Source organism: Grus americana, chromosome 4 (genome assembly GCF_028858705.1).
Source record: "Grus americana isolate bGruAme1 chromosome 4, bGruAme1.mat, whole genome shotgun sequence".
In the NCBI taxonomy this organism is placed as follows: domain Eukaryota; kingdom Metazoa; phylum Chordata; class Aves; order Gruiformes; family Gruidae; genus Grus; species Grus americana.
Genome location: NC_072855.1, coordinates 48,228,677 through 48,252,847, shown reverse-complemented (window position 1 = coordinate 48,252,847; position 24,171 = coordinate 48,228,677). Strand labels below are relative to the sequence as shown.

Sequence of the window (24,171 nt, the reverse complement as noted above, 5' to 3'; positions counted from 1 at the left end):
TGGGTTGGTCCCCAGGCTAGTATTCACTGGGCAACGGGAAATCAAGTGTCCACAAAGAACCAAATGTGAGATGCTGAGCCATATTGCCAAGCTGGAATGCAGTGCTTCCATCTTGTGATGTATAATGCGTACTCTATTATGTTTCTTCATTCTCCTCAGTACAGCCTCTGGACACTAGAATCCTGAGCCATGACTAGGTTTTAGAGGTGCTGCAGTAATGCAAACACTACTGCTACCACTAACCAACTTAGTTTTGTTTTAATAGCGGTCTTCTCTGCAAACCCACAAACCCAAGTTAATTATACAAGGCCTGGGAATGTGGAATTATTACAGTAATTAGACCAGGACAGCAGCCTTGGTCCAGAAAAACAGCTTTAAGCACAACTGAGCTGGAGAAAGTTCAGTGCAGCTCATTAGGACCAAATGTTAAGATCACAGCCAGCTCATGACCTGTCTTTTTAAAACTGCTGCTCCTACGGGCTACCATTGTCTGAAGAGATTCACTGCCTCTGCTTGATAGCATCTCCCTTTTCCTGTCCTGCCCAGTCAAGCTGAGGCCAGCAGCTCACACCTAATGGTGAGTGTCCTCTGCACCTGCCCTGGCCTGGGAAGTCAGAGGTTGTAAACCTCCTTCTGTGCTCTTGAGAGAATTTCCCATCTAATGTGTGCTTGCATGCTGATTTGTTTGGATAAACGTGGGTAGAGGAAAAGGTATGTATGCCTGTCGTTGGGGTTAATAGTTACAGTTCACTTATGGCACCTTCTAATTCTTGAAATTCTCTGGGACTAATGGATATCTGAGGTTGCAATAGTATTTAAGTTAGTTCTACCTGTAGAAGCCGATTTTCCAGTTTTTCCCCTTCACCTGTTATGAGTTCTGACCTGACATCTTCGCTCTTCCAAGTGAGACCTACTGGATTTTACACCTGCTGCTCCCTCACCTGTTCAGAAGCTAGTCTGGATATGACTGCTGTCACACCGCCATAGCTAATGACTCCTCACAGGTCTAAGGTTAGGCTTTTGAAGCAAATAAAATTTGTGGTCACCCAAGTTATATCAATCAGAATGGAATTTTTCAAGTGCAGTTGTTCAGTACAGGATCAGTATTGATGAAATGTTGTAATCCCTGGTTTCTTATCTCCTAAGAGCAGGTTGCATCCACAGTGGCATCTTCTTGATCTCAAACAGCTGTGAGACAGAATTCTTGGGCTTTAATGTGAGTCAGTTCTCACTAGGGAAGGACAGTGATAGCCCCTTTCTTGAATGGATGGTAACTTCAAAGAAATGGGTACTGCCCTGCTGTCCACGGTCTGTGGACTTCAGAAACTATTTATCAGTTTGATATTGATAGGAGCAAAGGAAGGTGATATAAGGCTGAAGAGGAAAAAAGACCGAAAGAAAAAGAGAGAGGGAACAACATGACAACTGCATGGAGGTGAAGAAGAATGCCTGAGGGAGAGAAGCAAGCAATATGGATGTATTCCTTATGAAATGGAATAGATAGGATTAAAGAAACCTTAGGAAATTAATAGTTAGGAAATGTAAAACATGGTCATATGTAGTAACTATGAGCATGCAAGAGAGAAGGCCTGAGAGAAAAAAAGAGCAAAAAAGAGAATATATAATGAAAAAGGTCTTGCTGAGCTGATAAAAGAATGCCCCTAGGGGAGAAAAATGCAAAACTATGAAGAATTGAGCATTATGACAAACCTGAGGCAAAACAGAAGCCCTGGTGACAAGGGAAATTAAGCTCTTTGGAAGAAGGAAAAAATAGGTTTTCAAACAGAATACAAACTACACACATTTAGAGTTAATTTTAAGGCTTATTCTATTGAAAGTTGGTTGATGATTATTATGCTAAGATACTTATATATTCCTTTCCTGGGTAGAAAAATCACTGAGAAGTTTAAAGTACTGTAATTTTTTTAATAGCCTTTTCTACAAAGGGTCTCACATTTTCATTACCACTGGACGATATGGTGAATGGCCCAGAGAGCCTGCCACCCAAGGACTTTAATTTTTAGCAGGTCTAGCTTTCTCGATATGGGTATGCCTGCAGCGTGACACAGAGAAGAGGTGCCCCAGATGGCTTAAGGCAGGCTGAATGTAGTTGTCACCTTGTTGTTGAAGCAGCACAAGCTTCAGCGTGGCCTGCATGTCTGAGTAATGTTTGAGACCTGAAACGTATGCTGTTGTCATTACTCTTCCTTCATGTGTACATCAGTGGCAGTCAGGTGCAGGACTGTAGTGCAGATACATAGTTGCTACTGCTTTTCTCCCCACTGACAGAGCTTTGTGTCTCACTAGTCCTGGCTACTGCTAAGAAACTGTGTGCCAAAAGAAAACACCCCATTTTAGCAGGGCTGACTACTGAGGGGAAAACTGAGCTCCTGAAAGCCTTCATTCACTTTAAATGGAAAACATAATCTGGGCAGTCTAATTTTTGCTGGCAGGAGCAAGAATACAGTCAGATGATCATTTTATCCTCTAACCCAGTGAAGGTCATAAAAAGGACATTTTTGGAAATTATTTCCTCTGTCTCTAGCTGAAGAATGACATCTCTTATAGAAGAGGAGTTGCTTTATTCAGCTAAGTTTTTGCTGAGACCAAAAGATTAATCTTCAGGTAGCTCAAAGCTCTTAGTATAATTGATTCTAAAAATATCTCTTCAGAGCAAGACTTTGAATATAACTTAATTGTGTTTTAAGTAAACGGGGTAAAGCTCCAGTCTAGTCCTTCATGAATATAGTAAGTGGTGTGTATTTGTTTTACCTTTTTAAGGTTACTTTTTCTTGAAGTATCTTATCCCAAACTCAGTAATGCATCTGATTTATGCAAAGCAGCTTACGTATGTGCCACTGGAGAACTTCAGCTGTTATTCTGAGTTCTTTATCTTCTCAGTATGTGTTAATTCTTATATCCCCACTCAAAACATTTATCCCTGTTCTTGAAAGTAGAAAACCATCACCCTGTGTCTTTTTATCTTGTTTATAAATTATTATTTTTGAAGCCCAAAGAAAATAAAAGGATCAGAGAGCAAAACAGAAGTTCTTCGATGATTGAAAGAATATATAAACAGGGTGACAAAGAATGCAGACAAAATAAAACCCATCAGTCAAAATTGGTAAATTTTCTAGGCCTAAAATATTCCTGAAAAAGTTACAAAGAGAGGAGTACAACAAAAGCAGCTTTTGTTTCAGGTCTTTGGAAAATTTTATTAGTAGCTTTAAGCATCATTGCTGCAAGTTCAACCAAGTTAGAGAAAGTGTTACTTGTTCCTATTTCTAACAAACCACATTTGATGAGATTCTGGAGTACTGTCCTCATAATAATCCCCTTGTGTATTATTCTTGTTCTATTTCTACACAATAGATCTTTAATGTATTGTCACGCCAACATATGCCATTCTATTGAGTAGTTTTCCACATGCAAATTATTCTTGAAGAATTAAGCAATGTGGTATAGCTTGTTTCATTTACTCATATTTACACTTGCTCTGAAGGAGAAACATCTTTGAGAATTAATGGAGTTTGACTACCACTGACTTGCTATGTGACTGTTGTCTTAGTGACATAGGACTATGTATTAAAAGTGTTCTTCAGGTCTGGGTATTTAGCTTGAAGTGTTAATCTTCAGGCTCTGGTAACATTTTCAGAAGTGCTAAATGCCTGCTGTGATAACAGGATTGTTCAGAGGAACACCACTACGTCCAATACTCAGTCTTTTCAATAGGTTTAGCTTAACCCTGAACAGAAACATTTGGACACTCAAAGAAGAAGCCATTTTTGGGGGGGGGGGGAAGTCTATTTCTGTAGTGCCTCGGTAGCTAAGTGCAGCCAATTCTTATCAGCTACCCTTGTAAACCCTTTTAAAATGGGTGAATGAAAGTCTCTGAATAGGTGCTTTGTCTTTAGCCTGATAGTAGCAAGTATTCATACTGTGAGATTCCTAGTACTAAAGCAGCTTTAATGCAAACTCTGTGAGGCCCGTGATCAGTAACCTCACCCAAAGCTTTGCTGTAGCCAGGCACTCATCCCTCTGTGAATGGTATAGGTATTGTAAGTAAGGGGACTACTCACATGTTTTTTTATACATATTATCTGACTGGACTGGGAGCACGGAGTGCTAGCTCTTGACCTGGAGTAACAGTAGGATGCTCCATTTTATGTTGACATAGGTTAGGATTTGTACCCCTGACCATCCTGTGCCATCATTTCTCTCTAGTTCTGATAAATGAAGTTCACTCTCAATGCTTTGGAGATCTAGAGACCTTTAGCAGATTGAGATAGATCAGCTGTGCCAGATACCTGATGCACTCTGTGTTCAAGTCCTGTTGGTGCACTCCTTTTTGATGGCATGTTACCCATCATTGTGCCTAGCTCTTGATATTTATTCTGGTGTGCCTTTAGAGTTTCCGTTGTCCTTCTGTGAGATTAGTGTGTATTCTGCGCTCATAGCTACAGAAAAGCTTGCAATATGAGGAGAGGGTGGGTCATAACCATCTTCCTTTGTATATTTAAACTCTTGTAAATATAACAATTTAATCATTTTAATTCAACACGCTTGATGACTGTGGTGGCTCTGCTATTGGCCAGTATTTAATATTTGTACAATGGTGGAACAATCAGGGAGATGTTTTCAAATCCCATAAGATTAGTCATGGAAATCCATTCTCTGTTGTTTGCTATTGATTATTTTCCATGAAAGTTTCAGCCACCCACTAAGCAAAAAAGGCAATGGATGAAAAGCATACACATAACTCAAATAGTCAATAGCTGGTATGTTCATGAGCAACCAGCATCTGCAAAATGGGCCACCAAACCGTTTGGCAAAAGTATACAGGGACAAAACTTGTTCCTCGACAGTGAGAAATATTTGTGAATGATTGTGAATTAGAGAAGATCAAAATTAGTGTCAGCTGGCAAATAGTATTCAGTCAGCCCCAAGACTGGCACTTAAAATCTCAAAGAAGCTAAATTCCTGGAAGTGTAGAAAATAGTCTGCCTGTAGGGGACATATCTGATTGATATAAAGATAATGCCTCTTTTTAGTCAACCTTATACAGACATGCTGAGAAGATTCAGTCCAACCAACATCAAAAAATACAAAGTCTCATTTTCTGCTGCTGTGCCTCTTGTCCATTTGCATACAAATGTCCAGCACCATAAAGACTAGAGCGTCAAAAGTAAAGTTCATTATTACCTAAAGGAATCTACAGGAAAAAAAATTAAAGCTACTTCAATATCGTTAACAACAAGGTGCTTTGTGTCAGATTGATGTTGAATCAGTGTAATGCTGTTTCAGCAACAGCATGTGACAAAGTGATAAAAGTGAGACTTTTTTCCTAACAAAGCAGTTGCTGGCAAATTAAAGGCCAAGTATAAGTATAGCACTGGAAAAAACCATGTCATGTGCAGAAGGAGGTATAAGATGAAATCTCTAATAGACCACTTTGGAGATCTTCAGACATCTAAAATCACAGGGGTGGGGTAATGTGTAGGACATTACACAGACTCTGTATAGTGAGGTGATTCTCACCCTAATTATAAACAGCTTGACCCATAGCGGCACATAGGCACCCCTTTGTGGATTGAAGCCCTACTGCTTATATTGATTACTGAATAGAAGACAACTTTCTGTGATGTTACAGCTTTTGTAATTCATTCAGGTATTTTACAGAGACTGGGGAGGTGATACGTAAATAGGATATAATACACAGATCTTGGAAGCTACAGTGCTTTTACCATACTGGATGTTGAGCGCTGTGTAAGCACAGTACAAAAATCTACATATCACAGACAGGGCTGTTCTGTTTCTTCTCTGAATGTTTCAGTGCTTGGCTAAATTAATTGTATACAAGCACAGCATGATGTTCCTTAGCTGCTTCCTTTCAAGCTGAGGGAAAACACTTGATAAAGGACAAAAAGACTGATTTGCAGCAGATCAGTCAAAGCAAATCCCACTTTAATTGGAAAATGTGAAGGCTTTTCTTATTTAGTCATCTTGCCTGCCAAATTTGTGCCTTCTATCTCCAGCCATTTCAACACAAGTCTTTTTTACATTCTTTGTGTGTGCATGTTTAGAAATGGAAAAGTTTATGTTTATCATATTGCAAAGTTATGGAACTGCTTTTGCTTAGATTTAATGTTTGTCTTTTTAAAGACTAGCCGGAAAGTACCAGCTTGAAATGTGAGTTTCAAAGCTCTTCATAATTGATACTATAGTATTATCAAGGGATAAGGAGAGATGAAAGGAACTTTCAATAGAAAGTTTATTCATTTTGCTTCTTAGTTAATGCAATTGTTACCTTCGAGTGTTAGTTGCCTACAAGGAGGACTCTTTCTGTAAGGACTCCTTGTTGGCCTTTCGGACATCCAGGCTGTTGTCCCAGGATAATATTCTGTCAGTAGCTTCCAGTGGCTCATTTGTCTTTGTTTACTGGAAGCTGTCTTACCCTCACTTGTGCTAGTGTGCTTGACTTCAAACCTAGATCTTTGAAATGGTCCATTTAAAAATGTTCAAATTTCAGTAGGGCCAACCAATTTTGCAAGTCTGTTTTGGAGTGCAGTCACATCAGTAGTTGGATTGGGCAGGGTATTAACTTCTGCCAAGGGGCTGTGGCTGTGGGGAGCAGAGCTAGGAACCTGTGGCAGTGGATATTCTCTTAAAAGAGCAATGACAAGGAGCAAGAGCCTGAAAATATAGATTCTCTTTAGAATTAAAACTGCACTATTCCTGCCATTTCTGCAGACTCCTCTATGAGTATTTTCTCCTATTACAATGAAAGAGCTAGTCCCTGTCTTAAGTTCTTCCAAGTTCCAGTTTTGCTAGACACATGTAGTTTTCCATGTATTTTACGTGCCCTACATGTCATGAAGGAGTTGAACAGGTTGTACCCAAACTTGGAAGAAAGGATACATAAATAGATGTGGTTTATTCTTTTAGCATCTGATCCAAAGACCTTTTAAAGGTAGTAGAAAGTCATGACTGACTTCACTGAACGTTGAATCAAGCCCTAAACTGATAACTCCTGTTCAGCGATACAGTCATTGACAGACTGTAATCAATTGGATAGAAACGCTTTTGCAAAGAATTCCAATCATCATATGGCTCAGCCTGGTTCCTTATCGTAGGTTCCTCAGCAGCATGACTGCTTTCATCTCTTTGCCTAGCTTTTCAATAGCCTGAAGCATCATAAAATCCCTCAACCCTATGCTCTTTGTTGTATAGAAGCATATTCTTTGACAAACTGCCTGGAACAGACATACTTCAGCTAGCATTGAAGTCTATCTAAATAGGGATGTTTTGTGGTTCTTTTGTTGCTGCTGTTCTTGTTTTGTGTGGGAGGATGATATGTGTAATTGATTTAAGATGTTCCTGCAATTTTAGGGACTTTTTAGTGATGCATTTGGTGTTTGAAAGCAGCTGGATTCTTTCATCTCTGAACTTACCAAATGGAATTTATTCCACAAACCCTTTGGCATTTTCCAGAATATGCTACCAACCCTGACTTTTTTAAAGGTCCAGAAGGACCTTGACAGGCTTGACAGGTGGGCCCGTGTGAACCGCATGAAGTTCAGCAAGGCCAAGTGCAAGGTCCTGCACATGATTCGGGGCAATCCCAAGCACTACTAGAGGCTGGGTGAAGAATGGATTGGGAGCAGTCCTGAGGAGAGGGACTTGGGGGTATTGATTGATAAGAAGCTCAGCATGAGCTGGCAGTGTGCGCTTGCAGCCCAGACAGCCAACCGTGTCCTGGGCTGCGTCAAAAGCAGCATGACCAGCAGGTCAAGGGAGGTGATTCTGCCCCTCTACTCCACTCTCATGACACCTCACCTGGAGTATTGCATCTAGATCTGAGGCCCCTGAGTACAAGAAAGACATGGAGCTGTTGGAGCGAGTCCAGGGGAGGGCCATGGAGATGATCAGAGGGCTGGAGCACCTCTCCTATGAGGACAGGCTGAGAGAGTTGGGGTTGTTCAGCCTGGAGAAGAGAAGGCTCCAGGGAGACCTTACAGCAGCCTCCCAGTACCTGAAGGGGCCTACAGGAAAGCTGGAGAGGGACTGTTTACAAGGGCATGGAGTGATAGGACAAGGGGTAATGGCCTTAAGCTGAAGGAGAATAGACTTAGATTAGATATTAGGAAGAAATTTTTTTAACAATGAGGGTGGTGAGACACTGGAACAGGTTGCCCAGTGAAGTTGTGGCTGCCGCATCCTTGGAAGCGTTCAAGGCTAGGTTGGATGGTCTAGTATAAGATGCCCCTGCCTATGGCAGAGGGGTTGGAACTAGATGATCTTTAAGTTCCCTTCAATCCAGGGCATTCTATGATTCTATGAAATAACTCTATAGCTTTTTTTTTCTCGTGCTGTCTGTCATCTTGTTTTCCAGGTATTTTTGGTATAGAATAAAAGCTTGAAAACATATGTATAAAGCAGGCGCATTTCAAAAAGAAGCCTGAGTTTTTGAAGAAAAATAGGGTGAGAGACAAAGGCATATCAGAAGATAGTCCTGCCAGGCATTTAGGATCAAATGTAGATCATCAGTTTCATGCTGTGGCGTGCAGAGAAATCTCAGAATTCACTTGTAGCCAGTAATTGACCACATAGAAATTATTTCTTTGAAAATGAAAAATAATGAAATACTGCATTGCCCGTGCACTGAACACTGCTAATTTGTGGATCAGTTTTCTATGCAAATGGTTTTTATTTTGTTTGGATTGGTCTTTCAGTAGGGGTCTAATTCAAAGTTCCCAGTGAAATAGGAAGGAATCTACATTCTGAACATTTGGAATGTCACCACAAATATTTCTGTTGAGTACTGTAAATGGAAAGTCCAAAATTGTTAGAATTCTCTAATCAAACGTGATACAGAGTACATACATAACTACAACTCATGAACCCCATCATACATAACTTTTCAAACCTTTGTTTTTCCATTTGTCTAGATCTTTGTGTTGTATTGATAATCTTAGGAAAGAACAGTGATGATAAGCAAGCTAATAATTCCCCCAAAGAGGGGAAGCATGGGAAATTTATGCCTGCATTGCACTCCTGTCATACACTGGACTTGTGCTCGCTGACTACTTTTTCAGAGGGAGAAGTATCTCTTGTCATTGCCAGACAAGCAACAGGAACATTCAATACCAGGGGACATTCAAAACATTTCTGATGCAGTTCAGGAATATACGTGTATGTATCAGGTTCTTGCTCAGTGCTTCCTGTCCCAGATAGAGTACTAAAACATGAATCATTTAAGAGGTCTGGGTGATAACCTAGGTCTTGGCATTCTCCCCACAGGTCTCTTGCATGCTGGGATATCTCCAGCTGATGTTAATCGGTGGGGATGACATTTCCTCCACAGTGATACTCTGTACTGCCAGCTTCCCAGCCAGGCAGAACAGCTTAGAAAAAGGAGGTTCTCCTCACTTTTTCTTTATTCTGTATGTTTACTTGTGGTGGGGTACTGACACCTTGAAAATGGGTCCAATACCTGTGTCTTAATGATCGTCCACACCCATCAGAGCAGAATGTTTTATTTATTGCCAGCTAACCCAAAATCCCCCATAAGATAAAAGTGGAAGGATAGTTTATTTACATAAGCCAAATATAGACAGCAAAGTTAGTAGGTGCAGAGACAGGCCAAAAGAAATAAAAGCTAATATTTATATCTACCTGTATTTTAGCTCATCTTCAGCTAACAAGCAGTCAGAATACTTTGCTGCTTTATAGCTGGGATCCAGTTCTTGGACAAAATCCACTGCTTTGGATTTAAACGTCACTGAAAAAACCCTCTGTTTAGGGGTTACTTGTATATGGTAACTGGCCAAACTTTTCTTGGAATTCTGTTCAGATTCAAGCATTCCCTCTCTTTCTCTTCATGTTTTCCTGTAATTCATCACTTTATCTTAGAGGTCGGTTTCAATATTCTTGTACAGGATAAGTGACAGTTCACCTTACTGTAGGAATGCTGATATATTTCAGATGTGAGCTAGACAGTCATCTCCTTTCCAGATGGCATACAGGCTGCTTGCTTCGCTGGACTACAAACAAATCATTAGCTCATTGTGAGATAAACATTCTTTCAGCTGATTGATGATGCTCAAACCTCAGGACGTAGCTTTTCACAAAGCCACATCCATATAATCAGCACTAATACGGTGTAAAAGCATGTAAAAGAGAACAGAAGTTAGGTACATTACCAATTTGTGAGGCTCGTCATGCCAATAACCAGCGTCTTTGGTGAAACAGTGGATTTGAGATCAAGGGTTCCCAAGCCTTGAGAGATACAATGACAAGTTATTTTCTGAACTAGCAGACAAAAAGGGATGAAAAGGATTTACTATTGCATCCACTTTTTAGGTGTAGTGTACAAGTACAGAAACATTGTTACCAGAGACAGAAAAACTGCTCTACTTAAACATTCCCAGGATAAAAGTAGATTCAACATAACATAAGGGAGTCAGGGGGCAGGAGAGGATTGCTTTCATTGCTGCTGAGGAGTAGGGGAGTAGACAAAGGTTTTTTGGATAAAATGTGATTAATTTTTTTTAATTATTCAGCAGTAAAGCATTCTCTCCATCCAGCAGGTATAAAAGTTAAGTCTGTGCACTGTTTTTCTAGTGTGAAAGGAGTTAGCTACTGTAGTACTGTACTACAGTACTGTAGTACTTAGAATTTACCCATTAGTGTTTATTGTAACTTTTTTTATTTGCAATGGAAAAAAAACCCCAAAACTTTTTTACTTTCTCCTTTGCTCTTCTTCAGACCATAGACTCACTTCTTAAATATTGTGGATGAAAGCCCAACTCCACTGAGGCCTCTAGCAAATATCCCATTGACTTCACTGAAACCAAGATTTTGACCTGAATTTATACAGTGGTAAAGCACTACTAAACCACACACGCCATAATGCACACCCAAAATGCCAGTGGTTTATTTTCAGGGATTGGCAAAAATACCGTTGTGAGATTACAGGCTATTAAACCCGTGTTTCTGTTGTCAGATATCCAGCAGAACCTTTGTTGGTATGCAGAGGAATGTTGCTAAACACCCCACTCCCAAAGTTGTTTTTAATGTCAAATGGACAGTGTACATTTTTACATGTTACTTTGGGTTTAAAATATATTCGCCTATTTGCAGTGCTTTGGAATTTGCCTTTTATAAATACATGAGATTCATCTGCAGTTGCCTAAAAATGTCAGTCTTATGTTTTAACATGGTTTCAAAATATAACAATTTTGTGTATGAGCACAGTGTAGTTGTTTCAGAAGAACTTTGTTTAGACATAGAAGAGGAAGAATCCTTGGTGCTAAGACTTCCAATAAGGACAGTTGACTGTAATTCTGTGAGATACCTTCTCCCTAGGAACTGAAATAGTTTTGTATAGATCACTGTACATTTCAGAAAGTGGTACTGTCCATCACTTCTGAATTGATCTAGATATAAACTACTCATTGAAAATCAAAAGAGTCTGTAATTAATACCAACTACAATCTGTACTGATCTGCCCAAGAACTGAGCACTATTGTAGTCATACAGACTGGGAGTGCCAGAGGAAACATGGAGCTGTAATAGTGGAGCTGCTTCCAAACAGTTTACTAGGACATGTGAAATAGATGTGGCTGGCACATTTAAGACTGTTGATGTTTTTTTCTTGTGTGTACTGTGATTGCCCAAAATTATGGGCCTTCTTATGGATAGTTCAAACCAAATTGTTTTTTGTAAAGGACTCAGCTCATAGTCTACACTGTTGATCTTGTGTCTCCGTATTTAAATGGATGTTTTATTTAAATATTTAAATTTAAATATTTACATGTTTCATTCAGTGAATTAAAGAAGATTTACTTCCTGCAGTGACTTAATACAGAAAGGAGACTCTCTAAAGGTGTAGTTCTCCTTACAGTCAAAAGATGGTAGCAAAATTTCTATTCCAAGTGGCCCAGCAACACAGAGCAATAGCTATGCATCCATTGTTAGCATTTATAGAAAAGGATATGGCAACAAAAGGAGGGTGAGAATCTGTAGATGAGAACACAACAACCAGTTGTTTGTCAGGCAGTGGTTATGTCCATGATCTTCTCTGGTAGTCAGTAATTCTGAATGTCGCCATGATGGTCACGTTTAATTTGCTGTAGTGCAGCTATCGAGCCAGTTGGGGCCAGGATGGACATCTGTAGAGAAGGGCTTAATGAAAGGCTTTAGGGTATTGAGAGAGCATGAAGTGAAAATGTCCTTCTCACCATCTCTGATGTTTTCAATAAAGTCTCTAAAAGCAATAATTGATATAAAGCAGCAAGTTTATTTAGGCCTGACTATTGATTAGTATAATGTTAATCTCCAAGTATTTTTTAGTGAGGTGCAAATAGTTCATAGCAAGAAAATGGTGCTTCTGTGGAAAAGAGTAGCAGAGTTTCCTTAACTTAAAAGGAGAGAAGTCACCACGCACTAAATGCACAGAGATTTAAGACTGGCTGTTGCCTGAGAAATGTGGGCTTTTCCCATCACATTTTGTTTTCTAGTAATACAAAGCACATAAGCTGCTGATGCTAAAGAAAAGGAACTATTTATCTGCTTTTTTTCACTAGTTAACAATGGGATTTCAATCCCATTTTGTCTGTAACAAATTCTGTTAGAGCAGATGTCTGCTCGGGCATACTGCTGATTGTAGCAGAACCTGGAAAACTTATTTTACACAAGGGATACATGATGTTCTTCAGCAAAGTAGAATCATTTAGGTATCTAATAATCCTAGCACAGAAATATTTAGATGCATATGGTACTGAGCTGAGAAAGCAGGAACATGGCTGCACACGGTGTGTGCAAAGACTGTGATGGAGTATTTGTATCCTTGAATAATATAGCGAGTGTACACACTGAGATGCTACGGTGAATCTGCGTGGAAATAAGGCTAAGAACTTGAGATCCTATAGCACAAGTGCTCTGGTTTTAGATGTGTAGTATCTACTTCAAAGATTCCAGTTCTGCTCTGCAGTGCTTGTAAGAATGGTGCTTAGTCCCTACAGGTTAAGCCCAGGTACCAGAATTAGGCACCCTGTAGAGTCAAGGAAGAGCCTTCAGGCTCAGCATAGAAGTAGCCAAAAGAAAACAGCAAGCACGGGACTGCATCCAAATTTTCTTGCTTTCAGGAACCAAAGTGTGGTTGAAAGCCACACATTATCACACTTTTCTACCGAGGATTCCCTTATGGATGTCATCTACTGCAGCAGGACTGTATTTGGAGAAGGCAAAACAAGTAGTGGTATTTTTCAGTTCTCTGGCTTCAGATTGAAAGGTACAATGAGATATATTACCAAAAAGAGATGTGCAGGTCAAGGCAAAAGCCTGTTTCTGGGGTGGATATGAGAGCATTATGCTGCAAAAAAAAGGGTTTGTTTTCTATTCCCTTGTTTCAGGCTCAGCCTGGGAGCAGGAGGAAGTTTGTATCTCCTAGAGTCAAAAGAAAAGATTAGTTCCGAGCACAGGGATTATCTGAGATCTGTCTAAATAAATCTCTGTATTATCTAGGGAAAATGATGGTAGGAGCAGACTCACATCTTTCATTCCTTTCCACCAATCTAGAGCCCTCTCGCTTCTAGAAATCATGGAACTCTGTGTGCATGGAAAAGGAGTTCTGCAAACTCTAAAGGAGATAAGAGATACTGCTAACATACATCATCATAGATCTTTCCTCCCTCTTCCAACAATCTTGGAATGCAGTGATTTCTGCAGCATTCTCATCATCTCTGGGAATTCATTTTTTTCAGGCATGGCATAGTGTGTGGTTCCTAAATTATGAGTAATCCATTCAAATAGCTGGTTTGGACTGGAGTGCTGGAAAAGATTGCTAACAAGTGTTTTGAATAAGTGCTTTCATCATTTCCATTCCACTTGGAAACCCCAGACGCCCAGAAAGTTACTCAATTCATTTTAAATTGGAGGTAAAGCCATAAAGGGATCTAACTAGCTGAATGTGTTAGTCACATTGGAATATGATTCTTCTGGTGGGTAATTTTGGTTTGTGTGTTTTAACTTGTTTCCTCATATTTAACAAACATGAAGACATTCCAAGTAAGCAGTGCTGTTTGTGGAAAGTTCCCTCTGGATGTCCCTGGAGTCTGGAGACATCCATTTCAGTTCAGAACTTCTAGGGCAGAAATGGTGTCACAGCAGGTGACAAAGTGTCTCTGCGCTGTCTTGATGAAGCAGGAGACTTAAAGGTAATTTCTTGTTCTTTTCTGAGCTCCCTGGGCTAAGAAGGCTAAAAGTGAATGCTGGTTATGGTGATGGGGTTGAGGTACTAAAATGCAGGAAGAATAGGGAAGGTGAGCAAGACAAGGACAAAATTGTGCCACCAGCTGCTTATTTGTTTTCCAAATAAAACTATGTTTGACTTCCCTTTTATGGATACATCTTCTCACGTGTATCGCAACACCTCAGTTTCACCCGCTGTCTCTTACCTCCTGTCCTGTAGTAACTGTAAGCAAACCAAACAATTTTATTTAATAATAAAGGCCAGGTAGACCCCTGCAAACAGGACGCTGCATGTACTGTGTTCAAGAGGCTTTTTGCTACATGTAACATCATTAAAACATGTCTGGATGTGGTTGAAATCACTAATAGCTGTTAAGGGCAGAACCTGTAGCACTGAAAAAAGATCTTCCACATGACACTGAATCCCTGAGACAGCTAAGAAGCTGTACTATGCCTTTTGGTTGCAGTGCTCTCTGAGCATGAGACAAATTCAACAGCACATTTTTTCTCTCCCAAACTTATGTCAATAGATGCAATCCAGACCTTAGCAGAGAAATATGGAAACTTGAATTATTTTCTACCTGAATTAGAAAACCTCTGGTCTATGGAAGCTTGCAGAATTGTTTCCCACTTTTCAATTATACTGTTAATGGTTATGTATCTGAATTGCCTGCCTTTTTGGATAAAGTAGTGAGGCATAGATGAGGCTTTCACCTTTCACTTCTGTGCTACTAGAACTCTGTCATTTCAGATGATCAATGACAAATTTTACTCTTCTGTTTGTTGTCATCTTAATGCAGCTTCCTGTGCTGTACCTGTATAGACCCAGTGCAGCTTCTTTTTACACTATCCATTCTGCACCTACAAATCAAATCAAGATTGCTGGCTAATGTTCTTCTTTTGATGTTATAGGGTTTGTTGGTTTTTTTTTTTTTTCCAGTTTAAAAGTATTTGGTTTCATATGCATATTATTTGGATAGAATGGGTACAGAAAGAGTTAAGTAATACAATGTTAAGTGGCAACATTTCAGGTAGGATCAATTTATTTGGTCTGGTGATATAAGAGAAAATCTGGAAGCATATGGAGTAGTCTGGATTGAAAAAGGAAATGTTATCATGCAGTCTTGATGATAGAAACTTACAGATCCACCACCCTGTAGAGCAAGGAAAATCATCAGGTTACAAGTAGATAGTAGAACTAAGAGGCTGGTTTAGGTCCAAGACAACCTTGCCATGAGCACAGACAGCTCAGAGAATTCTTGATGTTCTGATATAATAATAACTTGACCCAGTAAAAGGGGGAGCATTCTCAAATATTTCTTGAAAAAGCAATCTTAAATGATGAGAGCTATGGCTCTGAGACTTTGCATAGATAAAAAGGCAAGACATCCTGACTGGGTTGGACTGTTGAGTTCCTACATTGGCCTTTTGCAGGTCTCTTGATTTTTTTTTTTTTAATTTTTTTTTCCTACATTACTCATTCCTCTTAGGAACAGACAGATTTGTATTTAGCTATTCACAGAATTTATTTGAGGTAAAGCACCTTGTTTAGAGGTGGTGCTTTGCATCTTACGTTGTCATAACATGTAATTTTACGGAGCAGTCTATGTTCCACTCTCCAGGCAGCTGAACATCATCTCTGCTTCTCACCCTAGGGAGTGAGTAGTTCATTGGCCATGTCATGCAATCATATCGCAAAAACCTTGGGGACTGTCACTGCTTAATCTGCCCTTAATGAAGCCTGCCAGATCAGTTTACACTGTTTGTCACTATTTTCTGGCCTGGCTGCCAGAGCCTTGGCAATGATTTCTGCTAGTAAAACAAGGAAAGAAATAGGCAGGCCTGCAGTTGGGAGCATTAACTGAAATTGAAATCCATGAGAAACTCAGGCATAAATCCACCTTTGATCTGTTTCCTGTGTGTTCTAGGCTAGATGAAATCAGATTAGTTTTAATCCCCATAATGACTATTTCCTTGGCTGAACTCAGGCAAGATCCGTGCAGGGACTGAGGCCAGACGTAGGGCCTGCCTACTCTCTGGGGTAGACTACAGTTCAGGAACCCTCGATTTGGAAAAGCCACGGTGGAGTGCAGCCTTGTGCACAGCCCTATGGCTTATTAGTGACCATGCACAGAGCCAGATTGTGTGTTTCTGCACTGAACTCCCCAGCATTTCTGGTTTATGAGTCAGTATGCAGATCCTTGCCAGCTCAGGTGGCCCTGCTCCCACACTGTAGACATGGCTTTAAGTACCTAATGGCCACCTTAAACACTTCAGGCAGAAATGTAGGTCTTTGAAACCTGCCATGTAACCCGGGCATCTGGAGATGCTAAATAGCAGCAAGGGCTGAGCAACTAGGCATCTCCGTCCTACCTAGACATGTCAGGACCATCACGGAAGACACTCTGTGCCTGTCTTCTCTGAAGCGATTAGTCTGGCAGAGCTCAGAAACCACCTGTTTACCCCAACAAAATAGCTCCTGCCATCAAGGACGCAGCAACCTGATTCTACTCCTAATGAACAGCCGATTACTGAAGCAGAGATTGAATTTTCAAGGTTAGTGGCTTAACAGCCAGACTACTAGACTACACAGTGGTCTTTGCTCTCTCCCTCACTCCCTTTGTTATTTAGTAATATCAGGACAGCAGCTTCAGGAGGATTCCTACCTTAGAATAACCTAAAAAGTTAGGATTAAATAAGGGAATGTTGGTTAAACTTTCATCTGGCTGCTAGTAGATTTGAGCCATAATCTGTCATCTCTTGAGTACTGTAATCACCTCTCATCTCTTCCCCAGTCAGCTTTTGTGAAAAAGGGAATTTAACTCAAGAGAAGGGGTATGTATGAATCCCAGTTGGATGGACATTTTCCTGCAGCCCAGATGAGGATACCAAGTTCATGGGGAGAGTTTAAGATCTTCTCATTTTGCAGTAGCTAAGTTAGGCAGCTCTGTGCTAATGTGCTGGCTTTTGTGGGTGTCATTCCTGTGGATTGCTTCATCACAGAACTCTTGGCAGGGGGATCTGCAGACTGCAAGGCACCCTGTGGTTAGGAACTGACACCCCTGCCTGTGCCTCTTTATGAATCTGTCTCTCCCTTTATTTACTGCTAAGAATTTTTTTCTCATCCCAACCATGTCAATCCAAGTAGATAGAAAGGAGGACCCTTTCTCTATAATAGGACCATGGGAGGAAAGAGATTGCGGTATCAAAAGCAGTATAAATCTGAGCAGTCAATACCCTGAAAACGTAAGTAACTTGTCTGTGTAAAAGCCTCGCATGGACGTAAGTGAGGTGGTGTGTTGACTGGAGATTTATTTTGGAATAAATAATGCAATATGCTACATAGGGTTTCTGCTGACACTTGTCTCTATCTCTGAGCAAAGCCATATGTAATGTTGTGTTGTTAATGTATTTTTTCATAGGCTTGATGTAATGACATGGGAAGAGATGCAGGGAAACATATAATAAATACTGCTGGAATAGGTGGATGCCATTTTAAATAACCACTGGAAGCCTGCTTTTCTCAGCTGTATGGTAGGCTGTGGGGTTGCTATCATGTTCAGTGACGTGCACCAAACAATGCCCAGGTCATAACAGCTCAATTACATTTTTTTCTGAGTATATTCACTGAGAGCCCATTATTGCAGATCTTGGGCTGTCAAGAGAAGCTTAGACTCCTGGAGTGAGTTAACTCCCTGCTGGAAGGAAACTAACAGCAAGTTCACAGGTTACAGCTGCCTCTCTCTGTGCCTGAGTCCTGCTGTGAATGCAAATCTTTCTTTTGTTAGACTAACTGCCTTCTCAGCAGTATCTCAGCCAGGTCCCTGATCACAGTGTGATCAGAAATCCGGGTAACTTGGGATCCCCAGGTAGCTAAAGGCAGAGTTTAAGGTAAGAAATGTAAGTGCTGTAGGTTAACTTACTGGAAGTACACTGGTACTAGTGAGATGCCTGCTCCTGAGGTTGGTGCCCAAACACCCTGTCCTATGCTTGAGGAAGCCGCAAGTGTCCATGAATTGGATACACACAGAACATTTACACAGATAAATGGAGAGGGATCCAAGCTCATGCTGCTTCCTCGCTGTGCTGTCTAGATGTTACTTAGCCCAGTCCAGAAGCCATATAACCAAGTTGGCTTTTGCTGTGCTGTGCTATGCTTTTCTATGTTGGGAGAGTTGGCACAGCTATGAAAAGTAGTTGAGCCTTCTCAATCTGTGTCAGGTGTTTGCTTCTTTTTCTAAAATAAGCTATTATTAACTTCATTGCTTTACCTTGTTATAATATTAATTTCTCAATTTGTCCATGTTGCTGTCTTTGTGCAAGGTACTCTTTGAAGTTCAAGGTTTTACGTAGCAAAAATGTCAGAACTACGTGAGTTTAAGTGACAGCTTAGCGCTTTCTAATCTTAAGGAATCTTAATTTTAGTGCTTTTCTTTTGTATATATTGTCTTTCCTAGGGCCACTAAACACGTGTTTCACTAGACATTGTCTAATTATTTGTCTAACTTTGTATAGAAGATTAATTTTTTGTTTTATTTTAATTTTTTAGTTTTAGAAGGCAAAAGATTGTTTGTTAACACATTGTGGTTGGTATGTCCTGTGGATAGAACATGAGAGCCCTGGGGTTCAAAAGTCAAACGTCAGGGGAGGCTTGACTCCTGTGTAATGTTTGACTGGGAATGTGATGTTTGATAAACCATAAAAGTTTCAGTCATGTAAGGTGCAGAGTGTATCCTGGTGGTGCTGAACTTTCTCAAACCCAGTTGAAGTTAACACCATCCACCACACCTGCTTTGTTTTTCTGTGTAAAAGAGAGATAACGTTTAATGCTTTCACATCTTCATATAACACTTGAGTTTCACAGACAAAAAGGTGTGTGTACACAGCCTCTGACAAAATAGTACTCTGTGATTGTCAGAGTAGATCTCCTGTGTAGGTTTGGGTATTCAATGCAATTTATGGAGAAGTTTTCTTCTTTAATTTAAAAGTCAAACTTTTCCCAGTACAGGGAAACCCCTTTGTGGGATTTTGATTTAGAGAATGTCCCATCACTTGTGGCACCAGCAGGTTTTTTGTGAAACCCTGGTCTTGGTTCTTGAACACCTGCTTGGAGAAGCAACATCCCAAACAACACTTCACCTTCATGCAACGTGAGTCTCCGTTGTAAAAGTGTCTCCACTACACAAGAAAGGAATGTAAATGCTGTGCGGTTTGAAGCAATGCTTCCCACCTGGTTTGTCCCACCTGGAGAGCCCCTTTGCACAGTGGAGTGTAGGAGGACCTTGCGTAAGGTTTGGGGAAATGTTCTGTAGGCAGGGTGCTCTCTCTTGTTGTTCTTCTGAATAGGAGTGGAGAAGAAAAATCAGTCCCCATGTATATTAATGTAGTTCATGCTAATAAAAGTTTGACAGGTCAGGAGACATCTTGATCCACCTAGTTGCAACACAGATACCCCAGAAGTAGGGTTTTACTGAAGTTCCCCCAACAATAGTTTTCAAACTGAAATCACTGATTTTGTGTCGAGTTAAACAGGTAGCTTTGGCTTCTTAACTATTTGACTTTTGATTTGTATTACTGATAAAAGGGTTATGTGCAAGGGTGGCTGCAGATAGGCAAGGGAGGGGAGACATCTACCTACCCATTTCACAGGGGTCACAAAACATCTGTGACGTGACTACCAGCTCATGTCATTGCCAACCCAGGCAGGTCTTCAGCTGCTGGCTTAGAAGGCAGACCTCCCTCACCCCACCCAGCCCCATTACCAGAGCCATAACCTTCCTGTCTCCCTGATATGATCTGACAGATCTGCCCTCCCCACCGAGGCTGTGGGCAGGTTTGTCTCCTCTGAGCTGAGAGTGAAGTCCTATAAGCAGCAGTGTGCCTTTTCTGCTTCCGCTCCACTGCATGCTATGCCTCACTGACTCATACAGCTCTTTTCAGGCACTTCCTCGAGTTTTAATGTAGCAGAATTTCATTGTGTAGAATAACTGACTTTGAAATATTTCAGTTTTGAAGGGGGTAGATGTAAGCAGTGTTTGGGCTTATGTCATTAAGTGAGGTCCTGGTTGCTGGAAGAATAAACACACAGAAAAAACCTCTACTCTCTAAGATTGCAGTATTGATTGTTATGTTGAGCCATAATGTCAAGTAAATGCTTCCCTTCCTCCTTGCTTCCCACAAATGCTAAATAATAGACCTCGTTTACTGGAATTTACAAATAATTTTGTCTTTGTGAGTGACGTAATGACAGTGCCCCCTACACTCTCATTTAATTTGTAATACCATTTGGGGTTTTGTATCCTACATTTCTAATGCAATTTTTAAATAACTGTATTTCTTGCCCCCCAGACAAATCAGCTCTAATTTCATAATGAGAATTTCAGTGTTAGATTATTTTAAAAAAGAATCTAGGCCATATACATTATGTAAGGTTGCCATAGTAACAGTTTCTCTGAGGGTAAAACTGACTGTCCATAGTTTCCACAGAAACCACTCCCCGCTGAGACAGGTGCCTCCAAGGGGAGTGAAGGGAATATAAATGAGAGAAAGAAAAAGACGCGCACAGATGTCATATGATCTCTGCGGCATCCCCGTGCTGTTGCAAATTCAACTGAACATTTCTGGGTTTATTTTTAGTTTGGTGGTTTTGATCGTGCGACTGGCACCTTCTCTTGTCATGTAAACTCTGGCCACCCTTCCCTCACATGGAACTGGTTTTGCAGCTGGAGGTATGGCAATGCTCCACCTTGGCAGTGAACTGACCACATCAGACACTAAAGTGTAGTGCTCTAGGAACCACTGTGCGGGGGACAATTTAAATGGTAAATGAGAATTTTCCCCCTTTTTTATTAACCTTTTTTTGTCCTGAAAGAAGTCAGCACAGACAGGTATGGAAATACTTCCTTCTAGAGAGGAATTGGAAAATGAATGAAGCTAGGCTAATTTGTCAGTTAATGGTTTTGTTCTTTTGGGCTACACGCGTGTACTGCTAGGACAAATGGATTCTGAAAGATCAGGACGTAGTAGGAATTAACTCAAGTCCTAGGATTTGTTAACTGAGAAGAAAAGAACATTTCTGTCATGTACTTTAATGTCACTGAGGCAAGTATGGATTAATATTTCTGAAAGCTTTTTGCACATTTTTTTCACAAATAGTGTTGTTTTTTGTTTTTTGTTTTTTTTTCTTCAAGGGCAATAAAATCATGACATTCATTCAAGGCTTAGTGCAGCCATAACTACAGATTAACGCGCTGGCTACTTCATCTTCATCCTGTCATCTCTCTGCTGCTTTATGAGGAAAGCAGGCTGACATGGTTATTAAATCTGGCAGCTGTGTTGTATGCACATGGGAAGCAAGGAGAGCACAGCATATAGAAAATGAGTAGCTTTCAGATAACAGCCTTCTTTTCACTGCTGCGAGGCTTGAAAGGCAGCCTAAAAAGCTCTTTCTCTTCTTTGTAATCACCAGTCGTTGGATCAGTGCACAAATATCACAAATACAGTTGCAAATGTAAGTATTCTTTGCCTGTGTGCTGCTTTCAGATTGCTAATTAGAGTTTCTACCTCAGTGTTCTGCTTGAAAAAGCAGAGAGATGAAAGCTGAAAACATCCTGTCAGGGAAAGCTTCTCTGCAGTATTGTTCTGGCTTTCAGTGGAAGAGCTACTGAGGGAAAGGGATGCGTGGAAGCTTTCCGGAACAAATAGTTTGCAGTTGTGTGTGTTGATTTTTGGGATGTCTGATTGCCACTTTGTCTGTGAGGGGAGAAGCCAAGCAAATCCAGGAGTCACTTCTAGAGAGATGGTTTTCTGCTTAGATTAGATAATGTTAGATATAGAGCGAGAAACATACTTCAGCAGTAATAGTCGGCTTGTGAACGCATAGGAGAGAAATCTGCCATGGTATTTTTCACCTGGAATCTTTTCTTTAAAAATCAATAAATGTAAACCTGGACTTTTCATTAAGAAACTCGACAGTACTTTATTATCAGAAGCGCAAACAGTCATCATAAGGGGCACCAGTAAGTCTGCATCTGACCTGATAAGAACAATGAACATAGCACGGTGAGCAATGCATGTTTTTCACCAATCTCACTCTGTCTGTACATAAAGATGATCTTTATCTGCTATGTGGCATGAAGGCAGGATAGTAAGGTGGCTGGGAAGCAGCGGACTTGAAGGTTTCTCAGTGTTGTGGTGATACTGTAAGGAAGAGAATTGGTATTTGTTAGTGTTTTTTGGTCTCATAGCATTGAAGAAACAGCATCTTGGTTTTTATTCTCCTTTCTAATTCAAAGCTTCTGTAGTGCCATTGTCCTATTGAGTTTATGGCTAGTGAATTCTTACTGTGCTATGAATGAAATCTGCTTATTGAAAACAGCCTGTGAGCAGTACCAAGTATAAATGTCAGATAATTGCACAAGAAACGCAAGCTATAGCCGGTTTGTTTGTGTTGCCACATCGTGTTTCTTGCTTTATTTACAGGTTTTCTTATTTCTTAGGGACCGTTGTGGTACTGTAAGCTTTTTATGAGGCACGTGAAAATGTCATTATCACAGTTAACAGGCGACTGCCATTAAGTGACTAGGGAGAGAGTACGTATGTTATGTTGTTTGCTGCACAGAAGGGCTAAACACTTTCATGGTATTACTCCCTTGATAACGCTGCTATAACACAGGTATGTTTCGTCAATCTGTTGTTTATAAGCTCCTTTTGCAATTCTTCAGCCTCACCTTACAGACACATGTAGAAGTGCCTGTCTTCATTGTAGTGAGCAAAAGGTGATTTTGGAGCTTCTCTTTCCTTTTTCTTGTCTCCTTTTTCCCCTCACACACAGTGAGAAATTCATAGCTTCCCTGAAGTTTAACTGTGAAAGCGGTCATTTTTGATGACAGCTGTGGAGCTAAGCTTCCCAAGCCTGAGTGGCAGCCAGCCAACTGCTGAGACAAGTGGTGACCTTTCAGGACAATGTGTCACACAAAAATGTCAAAATATTAAAATGGCAGACATCAAATGCCATGTGCGTGGGGAAGAGTTGTCAGCTGTCAGGCTTTCAGCTGAAGGCAGTTAATCCACTGCTTGCCTGGATTAAATGTTGAAAGCCCCTGCCTAAGTCCCTAAAATGTAGAGAAATTATTCGTATGTGTCCTGAATAATTTCAGACGTTCTTCTGGGAAGATTTGGGACATGGATGGAAAATTTCAGGGATGTTTTATTTAAAATCTGCTTGGGGATCTTCCTGATGAATGTCCAGAAAAGCAGCTTTTTGCCTTTTCTTTTGCACTTTGCATCGTATACCATTTTTCCTTCCAAAATCTTTTATCTACAATGTAAATGGATCCTGATGAAGCCTAAGCAAAGTTCATTGATGCGCAGCAGCATGCTGAAATTCTGATAGCGTGTGCACTGACTTTGTAGGCATATGCTCACTGAATATTAAACAATCCCCTGCAGTTCTTGGTGCTGCAGCCCTGAGCTGAAACCTCATTTACTATTACATGCATCAATGCTTTGTAACTTTCTTTGAAGGCACCGAGGTGTGAGGATTCCTATGCTCACTGGTGTATCAGCTTCTCAGATACCTTTACCCCCTGATAAAGAGATCAGTGACACTGTGATTGCCTGCCTTGTTGGTTCCCTGCCCCCCAAACGTTTCTGGGAGGTGTGAAACTGCCTGATCCTTTACCTTGGCTGGTAGGAAAGCCAGGCAGTGTGCATGGCTGATCAGGGAACTAACCTGTTCACCTTGTGGTTCTTGGAGAATAAGAAAGGGTACACCAGTGACTGCACCACACCAGTCTTGTCTGGCCAGTTTAAGAGAATTCTCAGCATTCTCCATGCAAAGCATAGGGTCAGCTGCCAACACAGGTAACCCCTGCAAAGCAGTCAATGGCCAGATTTAATGGTCCCAAATCCATTGTT

The 24,171-nt window shown here is 40.6% G+C and overlaps 1 protein-coding gene across 4 annotated transcripts in view; it reads left to right on the top strand.

Moving 5' to 3' along the window:
- TRIM2 (tripartite motif containing 2) overlaps positions 1-24,171 on the top strand; it is a 130,703-nt gene that overhangs the window by 14,231 nt on the left and 92,301 nt on the right. The window contains exon 1 of one of the 4 annotated variants that reach the window (XM_054824481.1): positions 20,820-21,763. The exons of 1 other annotated variant lie outside the window; for it this stretch is intronic. The gene's annotated coding sequence lies outside the window, so the exon portion shown is untranslated. Of the gene's footprint in view, positions 1-20,819; positions 22,315-24,171 lie in introns of those variants that run through there. 2 more of the 4 variants (XM_054824488.1, XM_054824482.1) reach the window with 2 other exon arrangements.